This window comes from Aquarana catesbeiana, linkage group LG01, assembly GCF_042186555.1.
Source record: "Aquarana catesbeiana isolate 2022-GZ linkage group LG01, ASM4218655v1, whole genome shotgun sequence".
In the NCBI taxonomy this organism is placed as follows: Eukaryota; Metazoa; Chordata; class Amphibia; order Anura; family Ranidae; genus Aquarana; species Aquarana catesbeiana.
This window is the reverse complement of record NC_133324.1, coordinates 959,591,101-959,604,884: the sequence shown is the minus strand read 5'-3', so window position 1 is coordinate 959,604,884 and position 13,784 is coordinate 959,591,101. Positions and strand designations below refer to the sequence as shown.

At 45.2% G+C, this 13,784-nt stretch overlaps 1 protein-coding gene across 1 annotated transcript in view; it reads left to right on the top strand.

The window, feature by feature from the left end:
• The window catches only part of LOC141126653 (vomeronasal type-2 receptor 26-like), a 141,130-nt gene that overhangs the window by 94,155 nt on the left and 33,191 nt on the right, over positions 1-13,784 (top strand). The window lies entirely within an intron of this gene.

Genomic DNA, 13,784 nt, shown 5'->3' with positions numbered 1-13,784 from the left:
GATGACTGTTGATCCTGCCAGAAATGTATTTATCTCCTAAGTCCTGTTGAATTGGCCCACCCTTTGCAGCTATAATAGCTTCAACGCTTCTAGGAAGGCCGTCCACGAGATTTAGGAGTGTGTCTATGGAAATGTTTGACCATTCTTCCAAAAGCACATTTGTGAGGCCAGGCACTGATGTTGGAGGAGAAGGCCTGGCCCACAGTCTGCACTCTAATTCATCCCAAAGGTGTTCTATCGGGTTGAGGTCAGGACTCTGTGCAGGCCAGTCATGTTCCTTCACCCCAAACTCGCTCATCCATGTCTTCATGGACCCTGCTTTGTGCACTGGTGCGCAGTCATGTTGGAACAGGAAGGGGCCATCCCCAAACTGTTCCCACAAAGTTGGGAGCATGAGTCTTTTTTTGCAGACGTCTTAAAGGGGTTGTAAACCCTCGTGTTTTTTCACCTTAATGCATCCTATGCATTAACCACTTGACAACTGGGCACTTAAACCCCCTTCCTAACCAGACCAATTTTCAGCTTTCGGTGCTCTCACATTTTGAATGACAATTACTCAGTCATGCAACACTGTACGCACATGAAATTTTTGTCCTTTTTTCACACAAATAGAGCTTTCTTTTGGAGGTATTTGTTCACCTCTGGGTCTTTTATTTTTTGCACTATAAATGAAAAAAGACCAAAACTTTTGTAAAAAATTGCATTTTTATTTGTTTCTGTTATAAAATTTTGCAAATTAGTAATTTTTCTACATAAATTTTTGTTAAAATTTATACTGCTACATATCTTTGGTAAAAATAACCCAAATCAGTGTAAATTATTTCATCTTTGTGAAAGTTATAGAGTCTACAAGCTGTGGTACAAATCATTGAAAATTGATCACACCTGATGTACTGATCTCATTTGTTGAGACACTAACAAGCCAGGAAAGTACAAATACCAACCAAATACCCCCTTTTTGGAAAGTAGACATTCCAAGGTATTTAGTAAGAGGCGCTGTTAGTTTTTTGAAGTTGTCATTTTTTCCCACAATTCTTTGCAAAATAAAGATTTTTTTTTTTCTTTTTATAAAATTGTCACATTACCGGGTTTTTTCTCTCACATGGCATGTCCACACCACAAATGACACCCTGAATTACATTCTGCTACTCCTCCTGAGTATGGCAATACCACATGTGTGGGACTTTTACACAGCTTGGCCACATACAGCCTGTAGCACCTTCAGGCATTCTAGGAGCATAAATTACACAAATTATTATCTCATTTCTCAACCACCTATTACACTTTTGAAGGCGCTGGAGTGCCAGGACAATAAAAACGCCCACAAAATGACCCCATACGTAACGGATAATCTATGAGGCATAATGAGTCTTTTGAACGGTTCATTTTTTCCAAAAGTTTTTGAAAAATGTGGAAATAAAATGAAAACGCTTTTTTTTTCACAAAGTTGTCCATTTATAGGATATTTCTAACACATAGCATGTATATAGCAAAAATGACACCCCAAAATACATTCCGCTACTCCTCCTGAGTATGGCAATACCACATGTGTGAGACTTTTACACAGCCTGGCCACACACAGAAGCCCAACATTAAAGAAGCACGTTCAGGCGTTCTAGGAGCATAAATTGCACATCTTTTTTCTCAACGACCTATTATGCAGCGTACACACGACCTGACTTTCTGGGAAACTAGGTCCGACTTTCCAAATGAACGGACTTGCGCACACACAGACAAGTCCATTCATTTTGAATGTGACTCGGGTATGACGGGACTAGAAAAGGAAGTCAATCTCGCCGCTTTTATCGGCCAGATTGACACCTTGCGAGCCCCGTCACGGGGCATACCAGGCCCTTAGGTCTGGTATGGATTTTAAAGGGAACCCCCTACGCCAAAAAACAGCGTGGATTCCCCCCAAAATCCATACCAGACCCCTATCCGAGAACGCAGCCCGGCCGGTCAGAAAAGGGGGTGGGGACGAGCGAGCACCCCCCCAAACCGTACCAGGCCCTCGAAAGGGGGGGGTAGGTTCTTTGGGGGAGGGGGGCGCCCTGCAGCCCCCACCTCAAAGCACCTTGTTCCCATGTTGATGAGGACAAGGGCCTCTTCCCGACAACCCTGGCCGTTGGTTGTCGGGATCTGCGGGCAGGGGACTTATCGGAATCCGGGAGCCCCCTTTAATAAGGGGGCCCCAGATCCCGGCCCACCGCTAGCAAAAGAGCAGCAGAAGATAGAGGAGGAGCCGGCAGAAGAACCAGACACCGGGAGAAGAGGTCGAACACCGAGAGAAGAGGCTGTAGAGAGCGGAGAAGAACCGGACGCCTGGGAGAAGAGGCCGGAGAGACCCCCGAAGTCAGAAGAAGATTCCCGAAGTTGGAAGAAGACCCCTGGAGCTGGGTCTGGTATGGATTTTGGGGGGACCCCATGCCGTTTTTTCGGCGTAGGGGGTTCCCCTGAAAATTCATACCAGACCTAAGTGACGTTGTTACCTCGCGCTCACCGCAATAGGAAAATTTGTTTTTCCTATTGCAGCGAGCGCGAGATGTAGTACCCTGCCCTTCCGTCATATCTGGTCCATCGGACCAGCATACAGACGAACGGGCTTTCCGTCAGGAACTGAGTCCGGTGGAGTTATGACGTAAAGATTTGAAGCAGGACTCAAATCTAAAGTCCGTCAGATTTCCGACCGGAACGGTCCGTCAGAAGTCTGATGCAGCCCACACACGGTCAGATTGTTCTTTGGATTCGGTCCGTCGGACTAGTCTGGTCGGAAAGCACCAGGACAATGGAAATGCCCACAAAATTACCCCATTTTGGAAAGAAAACACCCTAACATATAATCTATGAGGCATAATGAGTCTTTTGAATGGTTAATTTTTTTCCAAAAGTTTTTGCAAAATGTGGAAATAAAAATGACAACGCTTTTTTTTTTTTTTTTCTACACGTTTTCCATTTACAGTTGTGTGCAAAAGTTTAGGAACCCCTGACAATTTCCATGATTGGCATTAATAAATATTTGGGTGTTTGGATCAGCAATTTCATTTTGATCTATCAATAATATATCAAATAACTGAAGGACACAGTAATATTTCAGTAGTGAAATGAGGTTTATTGGATTAACAGAAAATGCGCCATATGCATCAAAACGAAATTAGACAGGTGCATAAATTTGGGCACCTTTGTCATTTTGTTGATTTGAATACCTGTAACTACTTAGCATTGATTAATTGGAACACACAATTGGTTTGGTGAGCTCATTAAGCCTTGAACTTCATAGACAGGTGCATCAAATCATGAGAAAAGGTATTTAAGGTGGCCATTTGCAAGTTGTTGTTCTCTTTGACTCTCCTCTGAAGAGTGGCAACAACAACAACTCTCAAATGACCTGAAAACAAAGATTGTTCTACATTATGGTTTAGGGGAAGGCTACAAAAATTTATCGCAGAGATATAAGCTGTCAGTGTCCACTGTGAGGAACATAGTGAGGAAATGGAAGACCACAGGCACAGTTCTTGTTAAGGTCAGAAATGGCAGGCCACATATAATATTGGAGAGGAGAAGGATGGTGACAACGGTCAAAAACAGCCCACGGACCACCTTCAAAGACCTACAACATAAACTTGCTGCAGATGGTGTCACTGTGCATCTTTCAACAATTCAGCGCACTTTGCACAGGGAGAAGCTGTATGTGAGAGTGATGCGAAAGAAGCCTTTTCTGCACACACACCACAAACAGAGTCGCTTGAGGTATGCAAATGCACATTTGGACAAGCTAGCTTAATTTTGAAATACGGTTCTGTGGACTGATGAAACAAAGATTGATTTATTTGGTCATAACAAGGGGCGTTATGCATGGTGGCAAAAGAACACATTCCAAGAAAAACACTTGCTACCCACAGTAAAATTTGGTGGAGGTTCCATCATGCTGTGGGGCTGTGTGGCCAGTGCCGGTACTGGGAATCTGGTTAAAGTTGAGGGTTGCATGGATTCCACTCAATATCAGCAGATTCTTGAGAATAATGTTGAGGAATCAGTCACAAAGTTGAAGTTATGCCAGGGCTGGATATTTCAACAAGACCACGACCCAAAACACTGCTCAAAATCTATTCGGGCATTTATGCAGAGGAACAAGTACAATGTTCTGGAATGGCCATCCCAGTCCCCAGACCTGAATATCATTGAACATCTGTGGGGTGATTTGAAGCGGGCTATCCATGCTCGGCAACCATCTAACCTAACTGAACTGGAGATGTTTTGTAAGGAGGAATGGTCCAAAATACATTCATCCAGAATCCAGACACTCATTACAGGCTATAGGAAGCGTCTAGAGGCTGTTATTTCTGCTAAAGGAGGCTCTACTAAATATTGATGTGATTTTTCTGTTGGGGTGCCCAAGTTTATGCACCTGTCTAATTTCGTTTTGATGCATATTGCACATTTTCTGTTATTCCAATAAACCTCATTTCACTACTAAAATATTACTGTGTCCTTCAGTTATTTGATAGATCAAAATGAAATTGCTGATCCAAACACTCAAATATTTATAAATGACAATCATGGAAATTGTTAGGGGTTCCTAAACTTTTGCATACAACTGTATAAGATATTTCTAACACATAGCATGTATATAGCAAAAATGACACCCCAAAATACATTCCGCTACTCCTCCTGAGTATGGCAATACCACATGTGTGAGACTTTTACACAGCCTGGCCACATACAAATGTCCAACATTGAAGTAGCACGTTTAGGCGTTCTAGGAGCATAAATTATACATCTTATTTCTCAACCACCTATTACACTTTTGAAGGAAACGCCCATAAAATAACCCCATTTTGGAAAGTAAACACCCTAACGTATAATCTATGAGGCATAATGAGTCTTTTGAACGGTTCATTTTTTTCCAGAAGTTTTTGGAAAATATGGAAAAAAATGAAAACCCATTTTTTTTTGTACACAAAGTTGTCCATTTATAAAATATTTCCAACACATAGCGTGAGCATAGCAAAAATGACACCCAAAAATACATTCTGCTACTCTTCCCCAGTATGGCAATACCACATGTTTGAGACTTTTACACAGCCTGGTCACATACAGAGGCCCAACATTAAAGTAGCACGTTCAGGCGTTCTAGGAGCATAAATGACACATCTTATTTCTCAACCACCTATTACACTTTTGATAGGTAATTTTCTGACAACCTATCACATTTATGAAGGCCTTTGATATTTCTAACAGATAGCTTGTACATACCAAGAATTACACCCCAAAATACATTCTGCTGAGCAAAGGGTAAACAAAAGATTACCTGTGGTTTTAGTAGTGCAGTTCTCCACAGGAGGAGAGCCCTGATCCAGGCAGCAGGCGGGGACGTGGTCAGCGACAGTGAATGGAATTGTCTAGGCAGGAATATTGTCCATAGTGCAGGCAGGGATACTGTCCATATACAGACCAGGGTCAGTGCAGGTAGAGATATTGCCAGCAGTGCCAAAATATTGGTCCTGGTAGTAAACAGGAACATGGTCCATAATACAAGTAGCAGGCCAGGAAAGAATGAGGGCAGGGGTAGAGGCTTCTCCTACCCAAATCTCTTTGAAGCCTCCGAGTCTCCAGACCATAATCCGGGAATGAGAAAACTAAAAAATTAATTTTCTTCATCCAGAAAAACAATTCTGGAGCCCCTCACATATGTGAGACCCCTGTGTTATGAAGCCCACTACTCCAGTAGCACAGTAAAAGATCAGTCCAAGAGGCAGGCAAAAAACATGGTCAAACAGTCCAGGGTTAGTTCCAGAGCAGGCAGAGGTAGGTACAGTTTAGCGTTAGGCAGAAGCATGGTCGTATAACAGGCCAGGGTCCGTTCCAGAGCAGGCAGAGGTAGGTACAGTTTAGTGTTAGGCAGAAGCGTGGTCATTTAGCAGGCCAGGGTCAGTTCCAGAGAAGGCAGAGGTAGGTACAGTTTAGCATTAGGCAGAAGCGTGGTCGTTTAGCAGGCCAGGGTCAGTTCTGGTGAAGGCAGCGGTATGTACAGTTGTATAAAGGCGGGTGGCGGTAAATGACAATTACGTTTACCATACTTCCCTAATAATGTAGAGAAGTATGGTAACGGCGGAAACATTCACCAATACAAAGGCCTGGTTGGGAAGGACATTGGGGACAATAATGCACGGTGTCTCTTCTAGCTCCTCCTCTGGAGCACACCCGGCATTTCTTTTGACGTTTCCCGGCTGTTTCATGGTGGGGGAGTCTCTCAGGAAATGGCGTTCGTGGAGTCTGCTCACTGAATCCGAGCGAATGCTTTCTGGTGGGCTTTCAGGGTACAAAAGGGTGGAGATAATTTCTTCTTGGTACTGAAGATAAGATACGGGGCTCTCTGTAGATTTACGGTAAATAACAAAACTATTGTAAATGCCCAAACTGAAAAGATACATGGAGACTTTTTTATACCAATAGCGGCTTTTTCTTGTGGGAATGTAGGGTTCGATCATCTGATCATTGAAGTCGACTCCCCCCATGAACAAATTATAGTCATGGACACATGCTGGTTTCTTGATTGGGCCATTTCTTTTGGGGATTACCACGTAGGTGTCGTTGTGGATCGTTGTGAACATGTGGACATTTCGTCTGTCCCTCCACCTGAGAGCCAATATCTCTTCATTCCGCTAAGACGCCGCCTTCCCTTGTCGTAGTCTTTCAGTAATGAGCCTTTGCGGGAAGCCCTTCCTATTGGCTCGCACTGTACCACATGCTGGAGTGTCCTTGTGGTAAAGATTGCGGAAGAGGGGCAAGCTTGTATAGTAATTATCCACATAAAGATGGTAACCTTTTCCAAGGAGTGGATATACAAGATCCCAAACCACTTTTCCGCTGGCTCCGATGTACTCTGGACATTCAGGGGGCTGCAGTTGGTTGTCCTTCCCTTCGTACACTAGGAAGGCTTAGATGTACCCCGTGGCTCAGTCACATAGCTTGTAGAGCTTAACCCCATATCGAGCCTTTTTGCTAGGGATAAACTGCTTGAAGCCAAGCCTGCCTGTGAAGTAGACCAATGACTTATCCACGGAGATATTTTGGTCGGGGATAAATAACTGTGGGAATTTCTACGAGAAAAAATTTAGGAGTGGCTGAATTTTAAATAATTTGTCATGTGATGGGTCATTTCAGGGAGGGCACTGGGTGTTGTCATTGTACTGGAGAAAACGCATTATCATGAGGTATCTTGATCTTGGCATAATGGAGGAATAGATTGGCATGTGGTGGATGGGGTTGGTGGACCAATAGGAGTATAATTCTTTTTTTCTTGTGAGTCCCATATTGAATGTTAGGCCTAAAAATAATTTAAATTCCTCCACTGTCAATGCTCTCCACTCATAGGGACGGGCATAACTTGAACCATGGTTGCTTGTTATGAATTGGTGTGCATAGAGGTTGCACTGGGCCATGATGGAGGATAATAGATCTTGGGTAAAAATTAAATTAAAAAAATCAATAGGGGCAAAATTTTCTGTGTTCACCTGAACACCTGGCTGGGCAGTGAAAGGGGGGATGTTTGCTGCTCTTGAATTAGGGGGAAGCCACAGAGGGTTATCAAGGGCATAGGGAAGGTCGGCATGGGTCCTAACGCTTTGGGGCTGAGATGACACCCCGTTAGTTCTTGGCCTTTGCTGCAGTGGTACTTCATTTCTTCTGGATGGCACTGAGCTGCTAGTTGATGCCACTGCATTTCTGGTGGATGGCACTGAGCTGCTGGTTGATGCCACAGCACTACTTGTGGTAGTCTGCTGCTCCATGCCAGAACCCCTTTGTTTCATGGGCACACTTTGCTCTTCGTCCGATTCTCTATCAGACCCACTGCTTACAGGGGGTTCATATTCTGAACCAGAATCAGACGCAGACTCAGAGAGCTCCCCACTGCTCTCGTTGGTTAAGCTAAGCTGTTGGTATGCCCCCTCAGCGGAAAAAAGATTATTCTCCATACTGGTGACTGTGGGCTGTGGTGACAAACTGCTGAGGTAGGGATACTTGGACAGATATGGCTGCACTGATGGGTGCTGATGAGGCTGCACTGCTGGGTTCTGATGAGGGTGCACTGCTGGGTTCTGATGAGGGTGCGCTGCTGGGTACTGATGAGGGTGCACTGCTGGGTACTGATGAGGGTGCACTGCTGGGTACTGATGAGGGTGCACTGATGGGAACTGATGAGGGTGCACTAATGGGTACTGATAAGGTTGCACTGATGTACACTAATGCACCACACTGAGGATGTACTGATTATCTGGCACTGATGTGCACTGAAAAGGTAGCACTGATGGGCACTGATGAGCACCCACTGATATAGTGGCACTGATGTGCACTATTGGGTACTGTAGTGGCATTGATGAGGGCTGTAGTGGCACTGATGAGCGCTGTAGTGGTGCAGATGAGCACTGTAGTGACGTTGATGTGGTACTGATGGCACAAATGAGCACTGTATTGGCACTAATGTGGCACTGATGAGCACTTTAGTGGCACTGGGCACTGTAAGGGTACTGGTGTGGTACTGGTGGAACACTGATGTAGCACTGGTGAAGCACTGACATAGCACTGGTGGCTAGGGATGGGCCGAACACCCCCCCATTCGGTTTGCACCAGAACATGCGAACAGGCAAAAAATTTGTTCAAACACGCGAACACCGTTAAAGTCTATGGGACACGAACATGAAAAATCAAAAGTGTTAATTTTAAAGGCTTATATGCATGGTATTGTCTTAAAAAGTGTTTGGGGACCCAGGTCCTGCCCCAGGGGACATGGATCAATGCAAATTTTCATATATTATTAAAATCATATTGATTTTAATAATGCTTAAAGTTAAACAAGAAAAGTGTAATATTCCTTTAAATTTTGTACCTGGGGGTGTCTATAGTATGCCTGTAAAAGGGGTGCATGTTTCCCGTGTTTAGAACAATCTGACAGCAAAATTACATTTCTAAAGGAAAAAAGTCATTTAAAACTACTCATGGCTATAACGAATTGACGGTCCGGCAATACACATGAAAGTTCATTGATAAAAGCGGCATGGGATTCCCCCACAGGGGAACCCCGAACCAAAATTTAAAAAAAAAAATGCGTGGGGGTCCCCCTAAATTCCATACTAGGCCCTTCAGGTCTGGTATGGATATTAAGGGGAACCCCTTGCCAAAAATTTAAAAAATGGCATGGGGGTCCCCCTCAATATCCATACGTCTGATATGGATTTTAAGGGGAACCCCATGCCAAAATTTTTTAAAAAATGGCATGGGGTCCCCACAAAAATCCATACCAGACCCTTATCCGAGCAAGCAACCTGACAGGCCGCAGGAAAAGAGGGGGGACAGGAGAACGGCCCCCCTTCTGTACCATACCAGGCCACATGCCCTCAACATTGGGAGGGTGCTTTGGGGTAGCCCCCAAAGCACCTTGTCCCCATGTTGATGAGGAGAAGGGCCTCATCCCAACAACCCTTGCCCGATGGTTGTGGGGGTCTGCGGGCGGGGGTCTTATCAGAATCTGGAAGCCCCCTTTAACAAGGGGACCCCCAGATTCCACCCCCCCTGTTTGAAATGGTAACGGGTACATGAAATGGTAATGGGTACATGACGCGTCCTCGCAAGTGACAGCTCTTTTAAAACTGTGGGCGGGGCCACACGGTGTCATCGCCGGGTGACCCCGCCCCCCTCTGACGCACGGGGACATCCCTATGGCTTCATATGTCCATAGGGATGTCCCCGTGTGTCAGTGGGGGCGGGGTCACCCGGCGAGGACACCGTGTGGCCCCCCACAGTTTTAAAAGAGCTGCCACCTGCAAGGACGCGTCATATGGCGTGTGCCACCCATGGAGGCAGATCTTCTTTATTTTTTTTTTCGGTCCATCGGCGGTAAATGGACTACGTGGGACAGTTTTATTTTTTTGTTTTTTAATAAAGGACTTCTCCCACGGTGTGTGTTGTTTTTTTTTTTCACCATTTTCACACTTTTTTTGTGAAATGGTACGGGTACAATGTACCCGTTACCATTTCACACAGGGGGGCTGGGATCTGGGGGTCCCCTTGTTAAAGGGGGCTTCCAGATTCCGATAAGCCCCCCGCCCGCAGACCCCCACAACCACCAGGCAAGGGTTGTGGGGATGAGGCCCTTCTCCCCATCAACATGACAGAGCACCCTCCCAATGTTGAAGGCATGTGGCCTGGTATGGTTCAGGAGGAGAAGGTTCTGGTATGGATTTTGAGGGGGACCCCCACGCATTTTTTAAAAAATTTTGGTTCGGGGTTCCCCTGTGGGGGAATCCCATGCCGTTTTTATCAATGAACCTTTATGTGTATTGCCGTACCGACAATTCATTATAGCCTCAAGTAGTTTTAAATGACTTTTTTTCCTTTAGAAATGTCATTTTGCTGTCAGACTGTTCTAAACACGGAAAACATGCGCCACTTTACAGGCATTCTATAGACACCCCCCAGGTAAGAAATTTAAAGGAATATTACACTTTTATTGTTTCACTTTAAGCATTATTAAAATCACTGCTCCTGAAAAAAACCTCCATTTTTAAAAATTTTTTTTGCATTGATACATGTCCCCTGGGGCAGGTCCCAGGTCCCCAAACACTTTTTATGACAATAACTTGCATACTAACCTTTAAAATTAACACTTTTGATTTCTCCCATAGACTTTTAAAGGGTGTCCTGCGGCTTTCGAATTTGCTGCGAACACCCCAAATTGTTCGCTACTCGGCAAACAGGCGAACAGCCAATATTTGAGTCGAACTTATGTTCAACCTGAACATAAAGCCCATCCCTACTGGATGGGCACTGTAGTGGCACAGGTGGCACTGATGGGCACTGGTGGCACCGATGTGGCACTGGCGGCACAGATGGGCACTGAAGTGGCAGAGGTGGCACTAATGGGCACTATAGACTATAGTGGCACTGATGGCACAGATGAGCACTGTAGTGGCACTGATGGACACTTTAGTGGCACTGATGGGTACTGCAGTGGCACTGATGGGTACTGTAGTGGCACTGGTTGTGCAGATGGGTAATGTAGTGGCACTGATGGGTAGTGTAGTGGCACTGGTGGCACAGATGGGTACTGTAGTGGCACTGATGGGTAGTGTAGTGACACTGGTGGCACTGTAGGACACAGATTAGCACTGTAGTGGCACTGTATGGCACTGATGGGCACTGTTGTACTCTGCAACTTTGCTGCCACTGTTTGGCACTCGATCTCTCTTCTCTCATGCTGTATCGATGTGAGGAGAGAAGAGAGCTGGGACCTTTGCATGACCCCAGTTTTTTGACATTGTAATCGCTCCCTCATTGGAGGGAGCGATCACGTGGTAAAGGGCCGCTGTCATTGGCCCTTTACCGCAATCCGTGTTGTGTAGGGTCCCATGAACCCGGCGAGCACAGACACTTCCGTGCACGCGCCCGAGGGGGAGCGCGGGGAGCGCAAGTTCTGGAGGACGTCTATGGACGCCCTCCCAGAACAAGCTGACCGCGCTGTAGCCGTCTTTCGGCTATGGCCCAGTCTGCATGTGGTTAAGGTGAAAAAACTTCTCAAACTGACCGGCCCCATAGCCCCCCTGTTTTATTCACCTGAGCCCATTTGTTCCCTCGGCGGAGATGCACTCTTCCTCTCTGCCGTTGTCTCGGCTCTTGATTGGATAGATTGATAGCAGTGCAGCCATTGGCTCCCGCTGCTGTCAATCAAATCCAATGATGCGGGGGGCAGGGCCGAGTCCTGCATTCTGTGTGAATGTACACAGATGCAGGACTCGGGAGCGCGGCCCACACGGGTGTCCACCAAGGAGAGCGCTTCTCCAGCGTGTACACTCAATGCGAGGAGGAGCTACCAGCGCCGCCGGTGGACCCCTGAAGTTGAGGATCAGGGCCACTCTGTGCAAAACAAACTGCATAGTGGAGGTAAGTATGACATGTTTGTTATATAAAAGAAAAAGAGGGTTTACAACCCCTTTAAGAGTTCCCTTCACTGGAACTAAGGGTCAAGCCCAACCCCTGAAACAAACCCACACCATAATCCCCCCTCCACCAAATGATTTGGACCAGTGCACAAAGCAAGGTCCATAAAGACATGGATGAGAAAGTTTGGGGTGGAGGAACTTGACTGGTCTGCACAGAGTCCTGTCCTCAACCCGATAGAACACCCTTGGGATGAATTAGAGCGGAGACTGTGAGCCAGGCCTTCTCGTCCAACATCAGTGCCTGATCTCACAAATGCGCTTCTGGAAGAATGGTCAAACATTCCCATAGACACATTACTAAATTTTGTGGACAGCCTTCCCAGAAGAGTTGAAGCTGTTATAGCTGTAAAAGGTGGGCCAACTCAATATTGAACCCTACGGACCAAGACTGGGATTCCATTAAAGTTCATGTGCGTGTAAAGGAAGTGTCCCAATGCTTTTAGTAATATAGTGTATATTGTACATTCACATCAGTTTCTGCCCTCAAGGAGCTTACAATCTAAGGTCCCCAACTCATATTCATACATACACATACTAGGGCCAATTTAGACAAGATCTAATTAACCTCCCAGCATGTCTTTGGAGTGTGGGAGGAAAATGGAGAACCCAGAGGAAACCTATGCAGGCACAGGGAGAACATGCAAACTCCAGGCAGGTAGTGCAGTGGTTAGGATACAAACCGGTGACCCCAGTGCTGCGAGGCAGAAGTGCTAACTACTTGGCTTCCACTATTACTACTTCAAAACTATTGAGTTCCTCCTCTATCTTCATTTTTTCTGACAGCATCAATAGGTATTTTTGCATGGTGTAATTAAAGTGGACCTGTCATAGCCGCACAAGTCTGAAAGGATAAATTCCCGATATGTCACAATGCACAGCAAAAGTAAAGTTTTATTTCTAAAGTTCCACATTTATGGTTAGAAGGTTATCCTTAACCATTTGTTAACCGAATAACTTACTCATACAGCTGTAAAGTGTCACTGCTGCACCGGATCATGTACCTAATATGTGATCCAACACTTCTGGGTCTGGGGGGGGTGAATATACACAGTGGGAACTGATCCTTTGGTACAGAGGGAGAACGGCGGTTTGCCTATGTAAACAAGTCAGATCGCCGTTCTGTCAGTAGGGAAGGCATGGATCCTGTGTGCAAAGCAGGGGCACCAATCCATGCCTTCCTCTTGTAAAAGCACCTCTCCCACAGTAAACAAAATCACTAGCTAGGCACACAGTTAACCCTTCGATTTCCCCTGAGGTTAACCCCTTCCCAGCCAGTGTCATTAGTACAGTGACAGTGCATATTTTTTAGCACTGATCACTGTATTGGTATCACTGGTCCCCAAAAATGGTCAGTTAGTGTCCGAATGTCCACTGCAATATCGCAGTCTCGCTGTAAGTTGATGATCGCCGTCATTACTACTGTAGTAGAAAAAAAACGTAAAAATCTCGTAGTTTGTAGGCGTTATAACTTTTGTGCAAACCAATCAATAAACTCTTATTGGGATTTTTTTTTACCAAAAATATGTAGAAGAATACATACTGGCCTAAAGTGATGAAGAAATTGGATTTTTTTTTTTTTGGATATGTTTTATAGCAGAAAGTAAAAAAATATTCTTTTTTTTTTTTTAATGTCAGTCTTTTTTTGTTTATAGTGCAAAAAATAAAACCCGCACAGGTGATCAAATACCAGCAAAAGAAAGCTCTATTTGTGGAGAAAAAACGGACATAAATTTTATTTGGGTACAGTGTCACACGACCGCTCAATTGTCAGTCAAAGTAACGCAGTGC